We start from the raw sequence: 19,930 nt of genomic DNA, 5'->3' as shown, positions 1-19,930 counted from the left end.
ATACCAAAAGCCAGTGACTTAACCGACAGAAAGGTGTTTTCTTATCATTCAAATGGCTGCATTCCATCCAAACAAAGTACTCTATGACCAAAGCCAACCGCCATCTCCAGCAGATAGAGACTTCAAGGAGGGAGGAATAGAGGAAGAAAGAACAAATAGAGAGCAATTCGCCTTGGCTCTACATATGAATGATGAGAAGAGAGTGGATAATGACAGCTTCTCTGGCGGTGCCAAATACTGCAGTAGCATGACACATTAAGGTTAGAGGGAGCATGTGCAAGGAAAGTTAGAGTAACTCACATCTAGCCACAGTTAGTTAGCTCTGTGAAGTTAGAGCTCGCAGAAAGGGAAAACAGGAGTGATCTAATGCTAACGTGGAATGGTTTGAAGGTGATAAAAAATGAGGAAGAGAAAAAGGCAAGCACTCATTTGAAAATTGTAAGAAATGTGTTGCTAGTGGAGTTTAGAATGAACTCATAGAAGCATATTATAAAATAACCACATAGGATACTGGCTGTGATGCTGCAGAAAAGAAAAGTTGTCGCGTGAATAATGGAAAAGCATCATAGTATTACCTAATTAAAAAGTCAGGAAAAGGAATGAGTGTCAACCTTGTTCAACTGAAAAGAGGAAAAAATGAAAGCACTGAAAACTTTACATATTAATGACTAAAAAAATAGATGCTTTATAAACTCATATAACATCTGCATAAGTTATTCTGAACTTGATTATAAAGAATATTTGATACTTTACATTCCATAAATTAAGTGTAATATTTAAAAGATACTAGTGTAATCTCACACAGGAAGCGAGCTAATAAATAATCCTTAATTCAACAGTGAATAAAACTTCTTAATTCAAATTACCCAAAATCAATAAAAAGATTAACGAAACCCATAAAATTTGACACAATGCATAATTTACATTTTGATGAATTGATAAAGATAATGTAAACTAAAGTAGTGGATGCTATTCATCTCATGATTCTAGCAAAGCAACATCAGCAAAGCATTAAGCATCGAAACAAAACGCAAGCTAGAAAGACATTCGAAGAAAACAAATGCAAAACTCCCGTGATGTCCTTCACATGTGGAACCTAAAAATGCTGATTTTGTAGAAGTTGAGCGTAGACGAGTGGTTGTCATCAGCTCAGTAGCATGTGGACAGAGATGGCAAGACAGTGAATCAAAGTTATTGAATAACATATAACCCCCCCCAAACAAGTGATGCAGAATACTGTGAACACAGATGGTGAAAATGTACTGCATACTTGTGTGTGTGTGTGTGTGTGTGTGTGTGTGTGTGTGTGAGAGAGAGAGAGAGAGAGAGAGAGAGAGAGAGAGAGAGAGAGAGAGAGAGAGAATGAATACACTAGCACTCAGTGGATAAAATACTTGCTGTGAAAACAAGGGAACCTCAGTTCAAATCCCCAACAGTCATATAAAATCTGGGAATGAGCGGGCAATGGTGGCACATGCCTTTAATCCCAACACTTGGGAGGCAGAGGTAGGCGGATCTCTGTGAGTTCAAGGCCAGCCTGGTCTACAAGAGGGACAGACTCCAGGACAGACTCCAAAGTTACAGAGAAACCCTGTCTCAAAACAAAACAAAACAAAACAAAACAAAAAAATCTGGGAATGACCTCATATACCTGCAACCCCAGCACAGAAAGCAGAGACACGTGGATCCTCCAAGTCTGCTTGCTAGTCAGTCTAGCTGAGATAGTATGCTTGGGAGTCAGTGAACGAGCCTGTCTCAAGGAAATAAGACAGTGGGCTATTGATGAAGATGAGGTCTTTTCCTGGCTTCTATATGTATGTGAACATGAACACACACACCACACACACACACACACACACACACACACACACACACACACACACAGGATGGATGGAAGGCAAAAAGAAGAGTTGTTAATACCCTCAGTATAAAGGCATGATCTATGAGGAGATACATATTTTTAACCAAAACTGAATATTACACAACATTTACATGTGTCAAGTTATCATACTATTCTTTATAACTATAAAATTAAAAGAAACAATAATAAAGTGATATTGAAAACACACATAAAAAGACCAACAACAGATATATGTATGTGTGTATGTTTATGTTTGTATAGATACATATATTGTGTATATGTATATAATATATGTATGTATGCACATGTATATGCATATATGTATGTATGCATATGGATATACATATAAAATCAAAGAAAAGAAGGCTTTCAACTTGAGGGGCACATGAAAGGAATACAGGAAAAAATAGGAGGGTCTGGAGGGAAGAAAAGGAGGGAGCAAGTAAGGTGATCCTATTTCAGTTAAAACATTGAAAATATTGCATATTTATGAAGAATGCAATGTCGAGAAGTGCCGACGTGAATAGCACAGCATTCAATAGAAGAAAATGGGAAAATTGGAATAGTATATAAAAATTTCAGTGCACTATAAAAAGGAGTTTCATATTTTCAGGTTTTGGCAAATGAAGTAAACACTTTATATGAAACAAGAGAATACAAGTTCAACACCAGAAATCCTAGAAAAGAGATGGAGTATTGTTTAGCAAGTGTATATCATGGAAATTGATGCAGAAAGAAGTATAAACTTAAATTGATCAATTGCTACAGAAACAATAAAAAAGTAATTTTATGTATGACATGGTAATGTTATCAATGGGCTCAAAGCTAAATATAGTCTTATTATTTTAAGAAAAGATTATTTCAACATTATTAAGTCTTTAATACCAACCAAAGATTAAATATTTTTACAAATCATTTCAAGCATTTTTCTTAACTTTAATCTTTAATTTCAGAGAGGAGTATTTTAAAAAGAAATGAGCCACATAAAAACACAGAATTAAATAATTAATAATTATGCCTGCTTCCAAGTCTATGATATCAAAAACATTACACAAATGAAGAAAGCACAGAAACCATATAATGTGTGGTTTATTAACGTTCAGTGTAAACAGGAAGCAAATCTATAGACAGAGAAAGGGGTTGTAGTTGGCCATAGTCAAGAGTCAGGTAAGAATCATTGGAAGCACAGAAAAGTCTCTGAATTTTACCTCGGTGATGGTTGTGTAAATGTATACTTGCTAAATTTTTGAAATGTTTATTAAATTGGGCGAATATGTAAATCACATTTCAATAAAGTGCTTTTTAAAGTTATTTGAATGTCAGATGAAGAAACACCAACACTATTTTGTGAGAATTATGAAAACCTGAATAAACAAATTATTAAATTTTGTGACTACAATGGGCATATTGCACCCAGCAGCATTTCCTCCAGGTTATCAACTGGTAGAAATCATCAGCTAGTCCTCATAAAGCAAAATAAAGACAAAATAGTAATTCAATTTTATCAGCCATCAACAAGTTTTATTTTCAATAACAAATCACTAAAACTTTAATTTAAATGAGAAATAAGGATATTATTATCAGCCAACATTTTTCTGAAATCTTCAGAAATATCATAAGAAATACAATTAGAAAGCTATAAAAACAAGAGAAAAAGGGATAAATGATTTTATTTTACATGCAGTTATTTGTAACCAGAGACCAAAGATCCCTAATTTTTTAAAAAAAAAAATATTCTTTTTCACTTGATAAAGAGAACTTGGTAATACGGCTCGATACATAATAGGAACTTTAAGAAACCTTTTTCTGATATAACAGTGCACACTCAGAAATTAGAGCAGAATCAACGTTATATTAATAATAGCAAAAAGTCATGCAATATTATTGGGAATAAATGTAACAGTAAAGTAATATAACAGTAAAGTCATATAATTTTCCTAATAAACTCTTTAAAGATGTAATTAAAATCTGAACAAAGAGAAGTAAATGAAATATTTGATAAATTTGACGCAAATGTCAATTGTTCTGAAATCAATACATTGGAAGCTTTTGTATTTTTTTTTTCAAATTTTATTTTGCCCACAAATTTTGTTCTTTAACAGTTCCATGCATGTATGTAATCTAATCTGGCTACTCTCTTCATTCCTTCCCAAACCTGCCAACACCCTTCTGCCTTTATAATCTCTTTCCAGTAGTTGCTGTTGTTGCGGAGTTTAAAGGACCATCTGCGTGACCATGAGTTTGGAACTATCCTGGCATCATCTGAACTATAAGTGGGATTACCAGCAGGTCCGTGACTGTATACTCTGCCTTCCCCTTTCCCATAATTTATTAGCCTCCCACAGTTCAGAAATAAGTGGTAAGGCCACATAAGGCCTTTCGTCGTACATAGATGATTGCGAGGAAATCCCATTCTGCATGGGCCCAGTACAAATTTAGGTGCAGCTAGTCTGATATTCTGGCTATGCTGGTCATATCCTGCTGTGTCTCCAATAGTTTGGAACTCTGCTCCGTTTTCCAGGCATTGCATTTTTTTTTTGGTCCCTATCCGTGCAACGCCCCCTTCATTTGAAGGGGGTGACGTAAGAGCTCTCAACTGACTTTTATTTTCGGAAATAAGTGCCTACATTTATTTTCATGGACTGCAAGGGGAAATTTCACTGACTAAGGGTGGTAGACAGCTTTTGTCTGTAAGAATGAATACAGACATTTAAAAATGTGGTTGGTTTCATCCTGTGTCACTTCGGCTAAGCAGCACTATTCGGTAGCTCCCACTAAGATTTCTTCATCTGCAGGTGTGACCAGGGTTTACATTACTAGGCACTGATTCTGCCTTGTGGAGTGTGTCTCAAATCTAAACATCATTTCACGATTGCACTAATGGGTGCCTCTCGCCTGGCAGACTGGTATTGTAGTTTACAGAAATCACATACCCATTATAATCTCCAAATCTTTATTTATAAAATTGGACAAGATTTGTCTAAGGGTTCATATGGATGAAAAAAATATTCCAAGAAAGACATACAAAAGAACCAAAAGGGAATTGGCTTATGTAAAAGATCTACTAGTGCTAGAGGGCTCATGGATTAGTGAAAGAGTAATAAAATCAGAGAACAAAACATACATATTTAGGATGCTCTATTTACTATTTAAGGTCATCATACAGAAAAGTCGTGTGCTTTTGTGAACAAATTTTCCAAACTTCTGTAGTCTGGTGAAATGATCAGCACATAAAGACATTCACCATTAAGCTTTATAACCTGGATTTGATCATCAAGACCTTCATAGCAGAAGAAGAGGACTCGTTCCTACAAGCTGTCTGCTGTCTTGCACAAGTGTGTCATGACATATCTTTCCCCATATCTCCCCCAACACATGTGCTCATGCACATGCACGCACACACACATTCACATACAAATAAATGCAATAATTGTTCTCCAAAACAAACTACACGTAAAAAGATTCTGTACATAAAGCAAATAAATCAATAGTGAGTCTGTAACAAAGTTTAATATAAACATTACGAGTTCCATCCATTTCATATAGAGAACCCTTTCAAATATCCCAGTAGAAAGATTGGCAATGTCTGTGATGGAGTGATGTACAAAGATATTTCCCAACAGCCACCGAATACTAAGATGCTCAGCCTCACCAATCATCAGTGAATGTGAATTAGAGAAATGAGGTATCCCTTTATGCCCATCAGACTGGCAAGCCTCAAGCAGAGCAATAGCACCTATTGCTGACGGGCTACAAAGAAATGTACGTTATTATAGCCTTCTTTGGAAAGCAATCTGGCAAAATCTATTAAGCTAAAAACATCTCTTAACCCAGACATCCCACTGAGAGAACCTTTCCCAGAGAAACAAATGCTTCAGTAGGTAAGAATACACTGGCAGCGATAATTATTGCATTGTTTGTTTTTAAAACATAAACCTGGTAGCTAAACGGATTCTGATTAGTACAGTGATGATTGGCTATTGTCAATAATACAGAAAATTATGTAATTCGTTACTATATCACCTGACTTAGAGCAATTTCCCTGATGCATTACTGTGTAAAAAAATCAGAATACTCAAAGGCACACATAATATGACCTTATTTACAATATATATTTTTATGTGTGTTCTCAAATATACATGTGTTTATTCATGTGCATGTATATCATGTATCTAACTTATTTACTTATTGGTATTTGATTAGAGATAAATATGACTTTATACAAATGAGACTGTTTAATGGCTCACATGAGTGTAACAACAGGAAGGGGCAAGGAAGAGGAACATGCACAAAAGGGGAATATGAATTAGAGACAGCCCTGTGATTTTATCCTATCTAGGACAGACAGCCAATTTCTCACCGTAGAGGCTATTTTTCCTATATAATCTCCCCCTGCAGTGTGCATGTACTTTTGACTTATCTCTAAACAGCAGAAGATGGCAGAGTGTTGGGACGTCACCTCTAACTTTTCTCTTCCTAAATAAGTATTTCTGTTGACTCTTCTTTTGGGGCTTTCATGAAGTATGTTGTCACTAGGCAAAAATCTATGTGGTAAGGGGCCGTGGGAAGCTTTCCTAATGGCAGACAGCAAGAAACCAGCTCCCATCAGCAATAATGTAAACCTGGGTGTGAAGTCTTCATTGGTTCAGCCTGTGAAGGAGACCACAACCTGGCTAATACCTTGCCGGCAGACTTGCAGAGGACCTACAAAAACTGTCTGGACTTTCGAGCCTGTAAGAACCTGTGAGGTAATAAAAAAAAGTCATCAGTTTCATGAAACATTTAACCATCCATATAAAATCCTATATATTTTTGCATTTTTAAAAATATTATTTTTAACACAGCTGTCTTTTACTAAAACCAGTACTCGTTCAGAAATATAGTACCATATCCAAGTTTCACAAACAGCTGTGAAAGGTGAGAACCATCATCCTCTTTCAAGAGAGGAACCTGTGACTTGCTGTAGGCCAGGGTTTGTGCTGTTTGGTCAGGGAGAGCCATGAGCCAGGATATCCAACATGAAGTCTGCCTTTGTGGTTGTATGTTGAGTACTTTTCTCATCTATCCCATTGAAACACACACACGCACACACACACACACTCTCTCACACTCTCTCTGATATTTTGCGCTTAAAGATGAAACGTTCTTATAGCATGTCGAGATGTCCTCCAGTTCTCACCTAAGCAACCTTCCTTGTCTTAAATCTTCTTACTCTCTACACTCCATAGTAGAGTATAGTTCAGGAAGTAGCATAGATACGATTTAGAGCAAATGTAATAAAATGGATATGAATGACTGAGATATGGCGAGATAGTGGCTGGACTCTGAGAAAGAAACCCAAAGAGAAGGTTTTCCAAGTTGAGCCCTGAAGATGTTTTCTCCTTGATCAGCACCTGGCCCAGAAGATAAAGCACCTGCCATCAAGTCAGACAACCTGACTTTAATGCTAATTACCGCATAGTAGAAGCATAGAGCTGACTCCCTGCAGGTATCCTCTGACCACTACAAATGCCCATACATTTGTTCTCATGCTTGAAGAAAGAAAGGAAGAAAGAAAGAAAGAGAGAGGGAGGGAGGGAGGGAGGAAGGGAGGGAGGGAGGGAGGGATGATTGGTGCTTACTAGTTTTCCGAATCTGAATTGAAATTTGAAAAATGATTTGAAATTTCAGAAAATGTAATGAACTGAATTTAGATTGAGTATTGACACACCTGTGTTAGATTATCAAGCTGGCTTTTTCAAGTTTGGGGTATGTTAGTGGTTCATTCTCCACCGCTAGGTAAGGATTCCCCTCTGTTCTTTTCATTCCAGCCTCAACAAGTTTCTGCAGATTCAGCCTGACTTTGCATGTCTCTGTGACTCCTATGCAGTGAGTGTAATTCAAATGACAGAGTGTTGGGGCAGAAATGCTGTGATCAGTTTAGGATGTTCTCTGAACATGAACCGAGAGAGTCAAAACATTAGAATTATACAAATCATCCTCCTAAAAACAAAATTTAATATTTCTTGAAAATATATATATAAATCCTAAACAGTTTTCTAAACATTAAACAGGAGACAGGAAGAGCCGAGAGCAATGGCGTCTTCAGATTATTTATCAACAAGATTATAGTAATTATAATAAGTACATATACATGCACTTTGAATTGTATTTTTGTGATGACCTTATTTTTTCTTTTCTTTTTTGTTTTTTATTATTAAAATTTTAAAATCTATTTTACACATCAACCATAGTTTCCCTTCCCTCCTCTTCTCCCTGTCATGATCTTGATCCCCATTCCTCCTATAGTCCCTCCTCCCTCTCTTCAATTGTGATGGAGGAAGGTCATTGGTTAAATAAAAAGAAACTGCTTGGCCCTCATTGGTTAGAAGATAGTTGGGAGGAGTAAACAGAACAGAACGCTGGGAGGAAGAGGAAGTGAGCTCAGACTCCACAGCTCTCCTCTCGGGAGCAGACGCCTCAGCAAGATGCCATGCTCCCAGCTCCCAGGCAGACGCACATGATGAAGCTCCAACCCAGGATGGACGTAGGCTAGAATCTTCCCGGTAAGCGCACCTAGGGGCGCTACTCAGATGATTAGAAATGGGCTAAATTAATATGTGAGAATTATCCTAGAAGAGGCTAGATATAAATAAGCCAAGCAGTGATTAAATGAATACAGTTTGTGTGTTGTTATTTGGGGCATAAGCTAGCCAGGCAGCCGGGGTGCTGGGGACTCAGCCCTGCCGCCCTTAATACTACACAATTGGACTTCCCGACCTGGGCCCATTACTTCTACAGTTAGTGGATGAAGGTTCTATGATGACAATTAGGGTAGTCACCAATCTGATTGCAGAGAAGGCCAGTGACTACTCCCTGCTTCACCTTTCTCTGTTCTCTCCTTTGTTCCCTAGACAATTTCAATTTTGCTTTCATGGTATCTTTCATGGTATTTTTCTTATGTAGAAATCTTTGGATATTAAAAATATACTCTTTTGTATTCTATATTAATCCTTAAATTTTTCTTTTAGATAATGAGACCCTGTTAACAGCCCCTTTCAAGGAGCTTTCCTCTTCGTCGGAGCGCACTCTGCTGGCTTGACCTCATGGTACTTGCTTTACTTTAATGCCGTGGCATTTTTTAATATAAGCTCAGTCCTAGATTTACTAGCTTTCTGAGGTGGTCTCCCACTTCATGAGTAGGGACTTGTGGGAAAAAATAAAGAAAACCATGAGTTTCCAACTCCAGGATAATTTTTAAGTTGATGTGTCTGCTACAAGTTTATATCTTATGAACAAACTAGAAACTTGAAACTCAAAGACTAAAATTTTCCACTCCCTAATTCTTTTGCAAGTAAATCTTTTAACACATGCACAAAACATATTGAAAGATATTAAATTGTGTTATGGCTTATGTTCTAACCCACTATATATGTGTATGTGTCTGCGTGTGTGTATGGGTGTGCTTGTGTTTTTTTTTAACCTTATTTCAGTTGTGACAGGGTCCTCTATAAGGCCAGCTTTATGCTCATTGGTAATGGCAGCTCCCTTGCTATAGTTTCATCCTCAAAGGTGATTCTGAAATTATTTGATATCAGAAGACTGGCTTCACTGTTACTCATGATTCCAACTTTGTTTCCTCTAGACTTCTTTGACTAAACATTACAAGCTTCTCCTCTCTTAAGTACTAGTTTATCTGTCTGTGCATTGCTCGTTCACTTCTTACTCTGTGTGTGTGTGTGTGTGTGTGTGTGTGTGTGTGTGTGTGTGTGAACAATAACTTAGCTAATTATTTTATGATTTGAACTATGGAAGCAATTCCTTCCTAGCTATACTAAATATATATGTATCTCCTATGCCTTAATCATATCATTTTCAATATTAATCTTTCACTTTGAAATCCATGAAAATAATTGACATTATGGGAAGGGTAATTATAGCTTGTCCCTAACAATCTCAGAGGACTAGAACTAAGAAGCAGATCATGAAATCAAAAGAAGAGATTTGAAAATGAATGATAGGAAATACTCTATTACTTTCCACAACAGGTGGCAGAGCTGGGGAAGTGTGCCTCTAAGTGGTATTTTAGTTCCGCTAATAATAAGGTAGGCACCTTAGGAGGTAATTGTTGGGAAAGACTGTCTTTATTAAGTTACAAATATTCCTTGAAACTCATCTTTTTTCAGGCAGGAAAGACACAATGGTTAGCAAGCAGGCATGCCTGTAACAACTGAGAAGTCTATAAAAGGAATAGACAAGAATTACAGGGTTTATGAAATACCTCTGTCACATGTGAATATAGTACCTGTTTTTCAAATGTGGTTTCTATTATATAAGCTGTATATGTGCATCTGGTATGTCTGTCCATATACTTAAGTGAAAATAAACAGCTTTATTTTCAATAAGTCAAAAAAAAAAAAAGAATTACAGGGTTTGACGTTACCAGGGAGCACATGGAAGACCAGGGAGGAAGTCCCAAACAGATACTAATTGAGACATAACCAGATGAGTGAAAAGGAGATGCTAATTTTGACTTCAGTCACAACCAAGTTGCTGAACTCTCCCACGTGGCATCAATTGGTAGTCTCACCGACGATGTGCCTGCAGCCCAGAAATCAGTTCAGGTTTGTTGTTGCATTTGAATGGTAATTCATTCTTCTGTTGTGTTTAGCTTTAACTTATTTACTAATATGTGAACAAATTCTTCAATACAAAGTACCCTATGCACAGCAGAAAGAGTATCTCCCTTCAACTCCTGAAACCCAAAGAACCATATCACCAACACAGCAATGCAGACCCTGCCTCTGTGCCATTTTTCCAGTGAGTAGCATGCGCATGCGCATTCTCAGCATTGCTTTTCTATTTTAGACACAGGATATCAATACATAGCTCAAGATGGCCAAGAATTTATAATATCCTTGTTTCTTTGTTGGGATTACTGGCATGAGTTATTATCATGTATAGTTTTCACCTCCTTCCCTTCTCCTTTCCGTTCCCCTTCCACTCTCCTTCCCTTCTCCTTCCTTTCTCCCCTCCTTCCTTCCTTCCTTCCTTCCTTCCTTCCTTCCTTCCTTCCTTCCTTCCATTCTTTACTTTCTTGGGTCGCATTGTATAGTCCTATTTCACTTTGAATTCATTATACAGCTCATACCAACTTTAAACACACATACTCCCTGCCTCTCTACATTCCAAGTTCTGTGATTACATCATACAACACCATTACTGCATTCCTACCTTTTTAATTTAACATGCTATTTCATTGTGTGAGTCATTCAGTCCCATAGTTGTGAATATTTGTATTTTTAATCATTAAGTATTATTAAAACTGTGTATATCAAATATGCCTTCTGTCTAATTATGATTTGTGTAGGGTTTCAGTTGGTAGTATTTTAATAGAACACAGTTCAAAGCTCTTATGCTATTTTGAACCCATAAATATCTGATGTTTGCCTTTTTCCTACATAGCTTCAGCCTTTCCCTATTTGTTGACTTTATATGGTCTAGGCAAATGGCAACTCTCCTTCCTCGCCATGTCAAATTGCCTCTTACCTTAACTTCGTGTTTAATACAAACCTTCTAGCATGCTGTTATTTACAAATTCTGCAAGAATGACTTCTGATTTTTAATTAAATTATAATTTGATACCCATGGATGTTTTCCTTAATCGTCATGCAGTTTGATTATCTACAGATACTTTTAAAGTAAAGGAGGACTTAGACTCTGTGTGGTTGCCATGTGAATGAGCATTCTTACATCTCTGGTTGCAAAGAGCTGGGGGTTCCAGATGCACTTTGAAGGTGAAGAACAGTGGACAGAAATCCAATAAAATATAGCACCATTGCAGACAAGGGACAAGGAACCTTTCTGGATGAAGTATCTGTGAACATGTTCATTGCTGTGGGGAAAAAAGCCAAATGTGTGGCTTCTGGCATTAGTCTAGACCAACACCCTGGCTGCAAGTGATCTTAGTGGATGGTAGCATCAGTAGAAATGTCAGGGCAAGGAACAATTGATAACTTGTTATCCAGGAAGTGGGAAATGCTAGAAATTCGAACACACTTCTGTAATTCTTTTAATAAACTAAATAAAAGACAGGAGAAGAATAAAATAGTAACACGAGAATGGGAAAATGTTTAAGAAAACAAGTTAATTATGGTTTGTCTATTAGATAAGAGAGGTTACTCTTAGGCATATTTCATGTATTATGTAAAAAATTCAGTAAGGATTGAGAAAGGCAGGTCACAGGGTCCAGAACACAGTTAGATTTATTTATTTCTCTTCTTCTTCCTCTCCTCCTCTCCCTCCTTCTTTTCTTCATCCTCTTCCTCCTTCTCCTTCTTCATGGAGGGTTTTTTCTCTGTGTAAACAAAAGCAGATGCTGTCTGTCAAACTAGTGGAATGCTTTAGAGATAAAGAGTTAGGAAATCAGCCGGGCGGTGGTGGCGCACGCCTTTAATCCCAGCACTCGGGAGGCAGAGGCAGGCGGATCTCTGTGAGTTCGAAGCCAGCCTGGTCTAGAAGAGCTAGTTCCAGGACAGGAACCAAAAAGCTACAGAGAAACCCTGTGTCGAAAATCAAAAAAAAAAAAAAAAAAAAAGAGTTAGGAAATCCAGATGGAAAAGAAGAGTGTGCTGATTTGGGTAATTATCAAGAAATGGAGAGGGAGGAACAATGCCTACATTGTAAAGAAAATGGCTGAAAACTGGTAGGAACCAGAAAAAGAATTAGAAGAGAGAGTAGGATCTCAAAGCACTGCCACACTAGGGGATTAGAGAGACCATCTGAGTGGATATTTATGCAACCCAGGAGTGTGATTTAAAATAATGAGAAAGTGGACAATGAGGACTACTGAGAACTCAAAAACAATGGCAGTGGGTTTTTGATCCTACTGCACATACTGGCTTTGTGGGAGCCTAGGCAGTTTGGATGCTCACCTTGCTAGACCTGGATGGAGGTGGGTGGTCCTTGGACTTCCCACAGGGCAGGGAACCCTGATCGCTCTATGGGCTGACAAGGGAGGGGAACTTGATTGGGGGAGGGGGAGGGAAATGGGAGGTGGTGGCGGGGAAGAGACAGAAATCTTTAATAAATAAATAAACTCAAAGTTCTAATGCCAAAAAAGTACAAATAAATCTTTAATAAGAAAAAAATAAAAAATAAATAAAATAATGAGAAAGCAAAAGAGGAGCCAAAGACCAAACAGTGAAATGGATTATTGTAAAGATGAGAACAAGAATGGCTAGAAATAATGAAAACCTCAAAGTAGATACAGAAATAAAAGTTTTAAGGAGAAAGAAATATTGTTTTTAGCATCAAGCATACAAAAGATACAGAACTTTGAGATGCAAGACACAACGCCTTAGGGTAGAATGTGCTGGGCTTCAAATATCAGGAAATCCAGGTGGCCTAGGCCCTTAGCTTTTCCATATGACTATGATGATAGTGTATTTCAATTGAAAACTAACAGATTTTAAGGTGTGACAAATGGATTTTCCATAGAAAAGATTATGATAAGTTAGAAGTTGGGCTTGTGATAAAAAATAAGAGGCATTGGGTCACAAGTAAGGAATAGCTTATAGTTCAATGTGATAATAACTAAATGAAGGGACGGGGTACTTCAATCACGTCTCTGCCTCAGCTTTATTCTGTGACTTGGTCTTCTATTTTGCAGAAAAGATAGAAGGTGCCAAAGAAAAGCAAATTTAGGAAAGAATGCTTCGGTCATCTGAGCTATGTTTTCAATTGAACACTCTAGGAAGTGGAGAAAATGTACTTATACCGATGTTTTGACTGTACTTTCTATCCCTCCTTCCCTCTTTCTACTCCCCCCCCCCCTTTCTTCCTGTCTCCTCTCCTGTATGGATGCCTGCTGTCCACCTAGAGGATCAATGACATCACAATTTCAGTTTGCACAAAGCTCCAAACAAACAAAGACAAAAGGCAAAAGAATAAAGCTTTGTTGCAGTGCAATCACCTTATTGTAGAACCAACATCATTTTTTGTTGTTGTTGTTGTTGTTGTTGGTAAAGCACAGGAAAAATGATGGAGGTGGGTCTTGTATCTTATCTGTTGCTTTTATTGGTTAACTAATAAAGAAAACTGCTTGGCCTCACAGGACAGAAAATTAGGTAGGTGGAGTAGACAGAACTGAATTCTGGGAGAAAGAAGCTCTCAGGCATTCGCCATGATTCTCCTACTCCAGACAGACGCAGGTTAAAATCTTCTCTGGTAAGCCACCTTGTGGGCTACACAGAATATTAGAAATGGGTTAGATCAATATGTAAGAGCTAGCCAATAAGAGGTTAAAACTAATGGGCCAAACAGAGTTTAAAAGAATACAGTTTACGTGTAATTATTTTGGGTGTAAAGCTAGCCAGGTGGCGGGACGCAGGCCCGCAGCTCCTTCAACAGAGTGATGCTCCAACGTGATGGACTAAATCCACTTAAAAACCTGAGAGTTTAACACAGCTTTTGGCTGTTTGTGGGTGGCTTGCCACAAAGAAATTTTCCTGACTCAGCAGCAGGAAAAAACTGGCTGTTTTAAAATGCCGCCTTTCTGGGCTGTGCCGCCATTGTGATCTCTGTCTGGCTCCTGAGGGAGACAGAGCTTTTGAATGGAGCATTTGGAGTAAAGTCCTACGGCTTGCTGGTTGGCAATGTGGACTGCTGTGTGCCTGGAACTGTGTGTGGCTCAGGGGCACCTCAGAGCGGCTCAGCTCAGCTCCCCAGTGATGAACTCAGCTGGTCTCAAGCAGGAACTACCATAATTACTGTGATAACAGTGCAGTTAAAGTTTAGACTGGGCAGGACACAGGCGGTACCGTATTACCCCTACATGGTGCAACTTAGATTTTTAAGACGTGCTTAACATTTTAAGAAATGCTCTTGGATAGTAAAAAAATTACAGATTCACAGACATAGAAGACCTATAAATGGATCACAGTGTTGGATGAGTGTACGTAGGCTTGAGAGAGAGAAAAAAATATAGAAAATAAAGTTTAAAGGGTAAAGTCTTTAAAGAGACAGAATAAAGTAAACTGATAGAGTAAAAATAAGCCACGTAAAAATGAAAAATTCACAGAGAGTCTGGATTCCTTGTATTATTGTGTTTTCTTGAAAATTTTTGACTGTGAAGGAGCTAAATACAGAGGAATGCAGCCCGCCGCTCCTTCAACAGAAAAAGAATGATTATTTTACGTTAAACTATATGAAGAGTGAGAATAACTCCATTATAGTGAACCTCTTACCGTCTGTCAGGTGCTGTCTGTCACTTCATTTATATTCATGACCTCACTCAATCTTAAGTAAACATGGGTATGTTCTCATGATTTTTCATATCTCAGTTGGCCATACTTGGGAGTCTTGAAATAGATGCCTGAGACTTTAACTGCCTGGGTATCTGCAATGTCGCTTTTTCCTCTAGCATTTTTTGCTTTTATAAATCACAGCACTACTTCTGAAGTCTCTCTCTCCTGACACAAAAGCACATGGTGCTAATCAATCAAGTCCATTGGTTGCAATGAGCAGAATACATCCTGATGCTCTTCCAACTGGTACTCCAGGTAGGCGTGATTCATTGATCAACTACAACAACAGGCAAGCTAAAAATGTTCTCACCTTCTCTCTTCTAGAGACCAACTACCTTGATGCTTACTGGCCTAGGAGGAAGATCCAGTACTAAAGGAATATAAGGTAAAATAGAGAAAGCATCTCCCCTTTGAACCTTTGGTAGGTTTTTGGACTCCAGTAGCTACTTGATAAGTGTATAGTGAATGCATATTGAAACCGGGTATTTTCCTTTTCCTTTCTCCATATTGCTTACTCTCTTGAATTTTTGTGATATTTCAATAGGGCTCACAAATCACTTTTCTACTCCCCTCTTGAGAAGATGAAGACTTCAAGGTCTGTGTGGTGGGCAAGGGAAGTGGGCCTGAATGAATTGTCCCAAAGTCTCTGAGGGGCGGGCTTCCAATGCTGATGGATAGCTGAGACAGGATGAAGATAATGATGCTAGCCAACTGGAGGGTTTTCACCAGGCCTATCATCTGTCACCTCCTCCATGCTTGCCTTCCCCTGGCAAGTGACAGATGATGCATGGAGCCGCAATGGCAATGCAAACCCTGTGTGTTCCAGAATCCCATGCCCACTGTTCTTACAACAAGTACTTCTTTCATGCACAATGTATTTTTTCTCTGAAAAGTTCTGTCTAGGCATTGCCTTGGTTCCCAGGGATATTTCTTAGCTTTCCTGTACTCCTCAGTGTTTGAGGATTGAAGTGCAGTGTGGGAAACAGATCATTCTGCTGCTCTGATTTAGAAATTAGTCACAATCAGAATGATGGTCCATTTTGAGTATATAACTGTTTGCATAGGCCAGACTGGAAAGATCTTAAGAATCCCTACTTGATGTGTGATAGTCTATTATCCTACATAAGTAATACTTGGAAAAGCATTTCCTATACACTACTTCCTCTACTGGTATTAACTGAATTGTATTGGCAGCTTCTTCCAGCTCTCAGCTCCGGTTGTTTTCTTTAGCTTTTGTTTTTCTTTCTTTTTTATCACAACACTTATTAATTTCTTACTGAGTACATATGGATCAGCAACTGCTTCTCTTCCTCTGCAGTAACCTAGAAACATCCAACCTTCATATACGTGTGTTTTCAAGGCTGAGTAAATGACTGATCCTTAACCACAGGCCCCTTTGCCTAGCATAGAAGTGAGAAAACAAATCTGGAGTCACAGTCTGCTCAGGTAGCCCTGCCTCTTCTGTATTTATGGGTTTGATGTGTGTATGCTTATATATAAGTATATTGAAAGGGAAGAGAGGAGTGCAGAAAGAGACAGACAGACAGAGACAGACAGACATACAAACATATACACACAGAGAGAGGTGGAAGGGAGGGAATGAGGGTGAGAGCTTTCCAAGGCAGATTCACATTTAATAGCAAAGATCATAATTCTCTCTCAACCTGTTACGGAATTTCCCCAAGGATCATATAATGTGAAAATACCTTGAAAACTCAAAATCCCTGAAGTGTGCTACATGTATCAATTATGGTAACATTGCAAAGTGATTATGAGCTCAGAGATTTGGAATCAGCTCCGCTGCAAGGAGTCTTTGGTGTGGAGAAGTTTCAGGATAGAAGCCTTGGCTGTTGTGCCTTCTTTTCAGTCTTTTAATCCTTCCTTTCCTTTCCTTCTCTGTTGTTTCTTTTTATAGGCACACATACAAATACATATACACAATTTTTTGAAACAACAATATAAACAAACATTATTTAAAACAATGAGTGATATATATATATACTACATCAATTACAAACTCAAATTATCTAAGATATTTAATTTCTTTTAATGTTCATTTACTAATGATAAAAACAGTCTTTTACCAAATCCATCTGTTCTTGATCAAATTTGATATTAAAGTAGTTGTAAGGGATTGTGGCTCCTTAGGTGGATAGGTAGTCTGCTCTGTGCAGTACAGAGATAGCAGAGCAGACTGCATTCTGGGATCATTGTATCTCCATCCTCAACTGTGGCATCCTTTGTGGTCTCTTCACTCCAACAAGATAAATAATCTTGGTTGTCTTTAAAACCGAAGTGATAATGGCTAAAGTTGTAGCATTTGTGTATTTGGGAGAATGCACACCACTTTTGGGGTTGAATAGAATTAGTTTCGTATATCACTCTATGTCCTATAATGTATGCACCCTTGAACAATTAAGTAATGTGTGAAAAGGAATATATTTATCTCGTGGGAAAGGAAGGCAATAATTCAACTGTTAGGCCCAATTTAAAATGGGTGTGGCTTATTTCTCTTGAATAACTGTTGGTCCTTAGGATACTGTGGAGAGTAGCACAAGTCCCTACCCTCATGAGCTCTGTGACTCACTAGACCTAAATGACCTCTTTTGGTTTCTCAGTTCCTCAGTACCTATCATTTCTGGCATGGTGATCCCTATGTTGAATCTACATGCATCCAGTGAGTCATTGCTTTGTTCTTCTAAAGGTAATTTACTCTAACTTACAGGGTCCTTATTATTTCTTACATTCCAATTAATCAATGTGAGGAACTGAAAGCAATCTTTTTAGTGGGCTGGTATAAAAACGGGAGCCAGAGAGACCCCAGGCTTCTCCTCCCTGGACATTTGTCAATTGATTATTGCTTCTTCAAACACAGAATGACATAAGAAGTTGATAAGTAATGTGACATCGAATTATAAGTCTATGACACTTGCAACTTTAGTTGTTACTATCACACATGTTTTGAAAAGTCAACATTACATAACCCATCAGCGTCGTGACTGATTTTGAGTTTACCTTTTGAGTTTAATCTAGAGTGCTAAAGATTTGAGAAAATGATTTATTTGAACCTTTATAAGACACAGAGTTGAACGGTAACAGCAAGTGAGATGGCTGAGACTTGGGTGCTCTAGAAGCCTCTCTGCCTGAGTATTTATTGACAGACAGACCAGGAAATGACCTATTTAGAGAAAAGACAATTATAGGAATATTTGTCAATATGTCTCAATATTAAAAGTGTTTTCTGTGGAACTATATATGTCTATTATATTTTTCTTTCATAAGGAGATATACTGGTTTACTCTAGTTTCTTACTGTATATCTACCATCTGTGGTTCTATATATTATAACTTGGTTGCCACTCTGGCAAATAACCGCACAGAGACTTACTAATTTTTAATGCTCAGCTGATAGCTTAGGCTTGTCTTCAGTCAACTCTTACAACTTAAATTAACCCATTTTTATTAATCTTTGTGTTACCCTGAGGCTTGTTAACCTCATCTATGAACTTCCTAAGTGGCTTTGTCTGCATCTGGCTCATGACTCCTCCAACTTTGCCATCCTTCTTCTCAGAGTCCTCTCTGTTCCCCAAATCCTGTCTAGTTATCAGTTAATAAGCTTTTATTAACAACAAGGGCAATACATTTTCACAAATTGTTACCATTGATATAACATCTGATATCCACATGGAAGAGCATACCATTTTTGTCTTACTGGTTCTGAAATATCTCACACAACATATTATTTTTTCTAATTCCATCCATTTGTCTGCAAATTTCATGCTGTCATTTTTAACAACTGAGAAATACTCCATTATGTACCATGTTTTCTTTATCCATTCTTCTGTTGAGAGAGATTTAGGTTGTTTCCAATTTCTGTCTTTTATGAATAAAGAAGCAATGAACATAACTGGGCAAGTGTCTCTGTGGTAGGATGAAGCATCCTTTAGGATTCTACTGAAGAGTGGAATAGCTGGACCTTGAGGTGGATTGATTACTGTCTTCCTGAGGAACCACTGTACTAATTTCAATAGTGACTGTACAAGTTTCACTCACACCAGCAATGGATGGGTACTTCTCTTACTTTACATCTCGCCAGCATGAGGTGATTTTTTGCAAATCCACCTGGAAGTAGAATTTCATGGGAGAATAAAAGCTTCAGACCTAAATTTCTGAGGTACTTCCAGGCATTTTTTTCTTCGAAATGTTTTTTATCCTTTTGTGTTTACAACAGCAGTTACAAGATTTCCAATTTCTACATACAGTAGCCAAACTTCTTATTTATTTGTTTGTTTGTTTATTTTAACCATACTATTGGAGGGGGTATGGAGTGATTTCTCCTTGTGATTTTTATTTTTATTTTTCTCATGACCAGTGGTGTTGAGTATCTTTACAAGGTTTTGGGGCTTCTTTTTCAATTTCTTTGGGAAAATACCCACTAAAGACCTTTGAACCAGTGGTGAGCTGTCAAGGTGAGAAAGAGTAAATTGCTAATTCGTATTTGTTTTTAAGCTTAAATCAATCCTTGATAGGAGATGTGGTTTCACTATATCTTGATAAGAGATGTGACCACTATTGTTGATGCAATCTTCATTTTGGTTGGCCTGTCTCACCATTAGGCCTTTTATTCTCCATTATAACGAAATAAAACAAAGAAAAACTTTTATTGAAATGATTCGGGTGTAGTATATGGCATATTTGAAACTTGTTAATTATCTGTGTTAATTCTTAAACATTCTCATGTATTTCTTATCATTATATACATATTCTATGTCTACAAATGTGTG

Source organism: Microtus pennsylvanicus, chromosome 18 (assembly GCF_037038515.1).
Source record: "Microtus pennsylvanicus isolate mMicPen1 chromosome 18, mMicPen1.hap1, whole genome shotgun sequence".
Taxonomy (NCBI): Eukaryota; Metazoa; Chordata; class Mammalia; order Rodentia; family Cricetidae; genus Microtus; species Microtus pennsylvanicus.
This window is presented reverse-complemented; position numbering follows the sequence as displayed.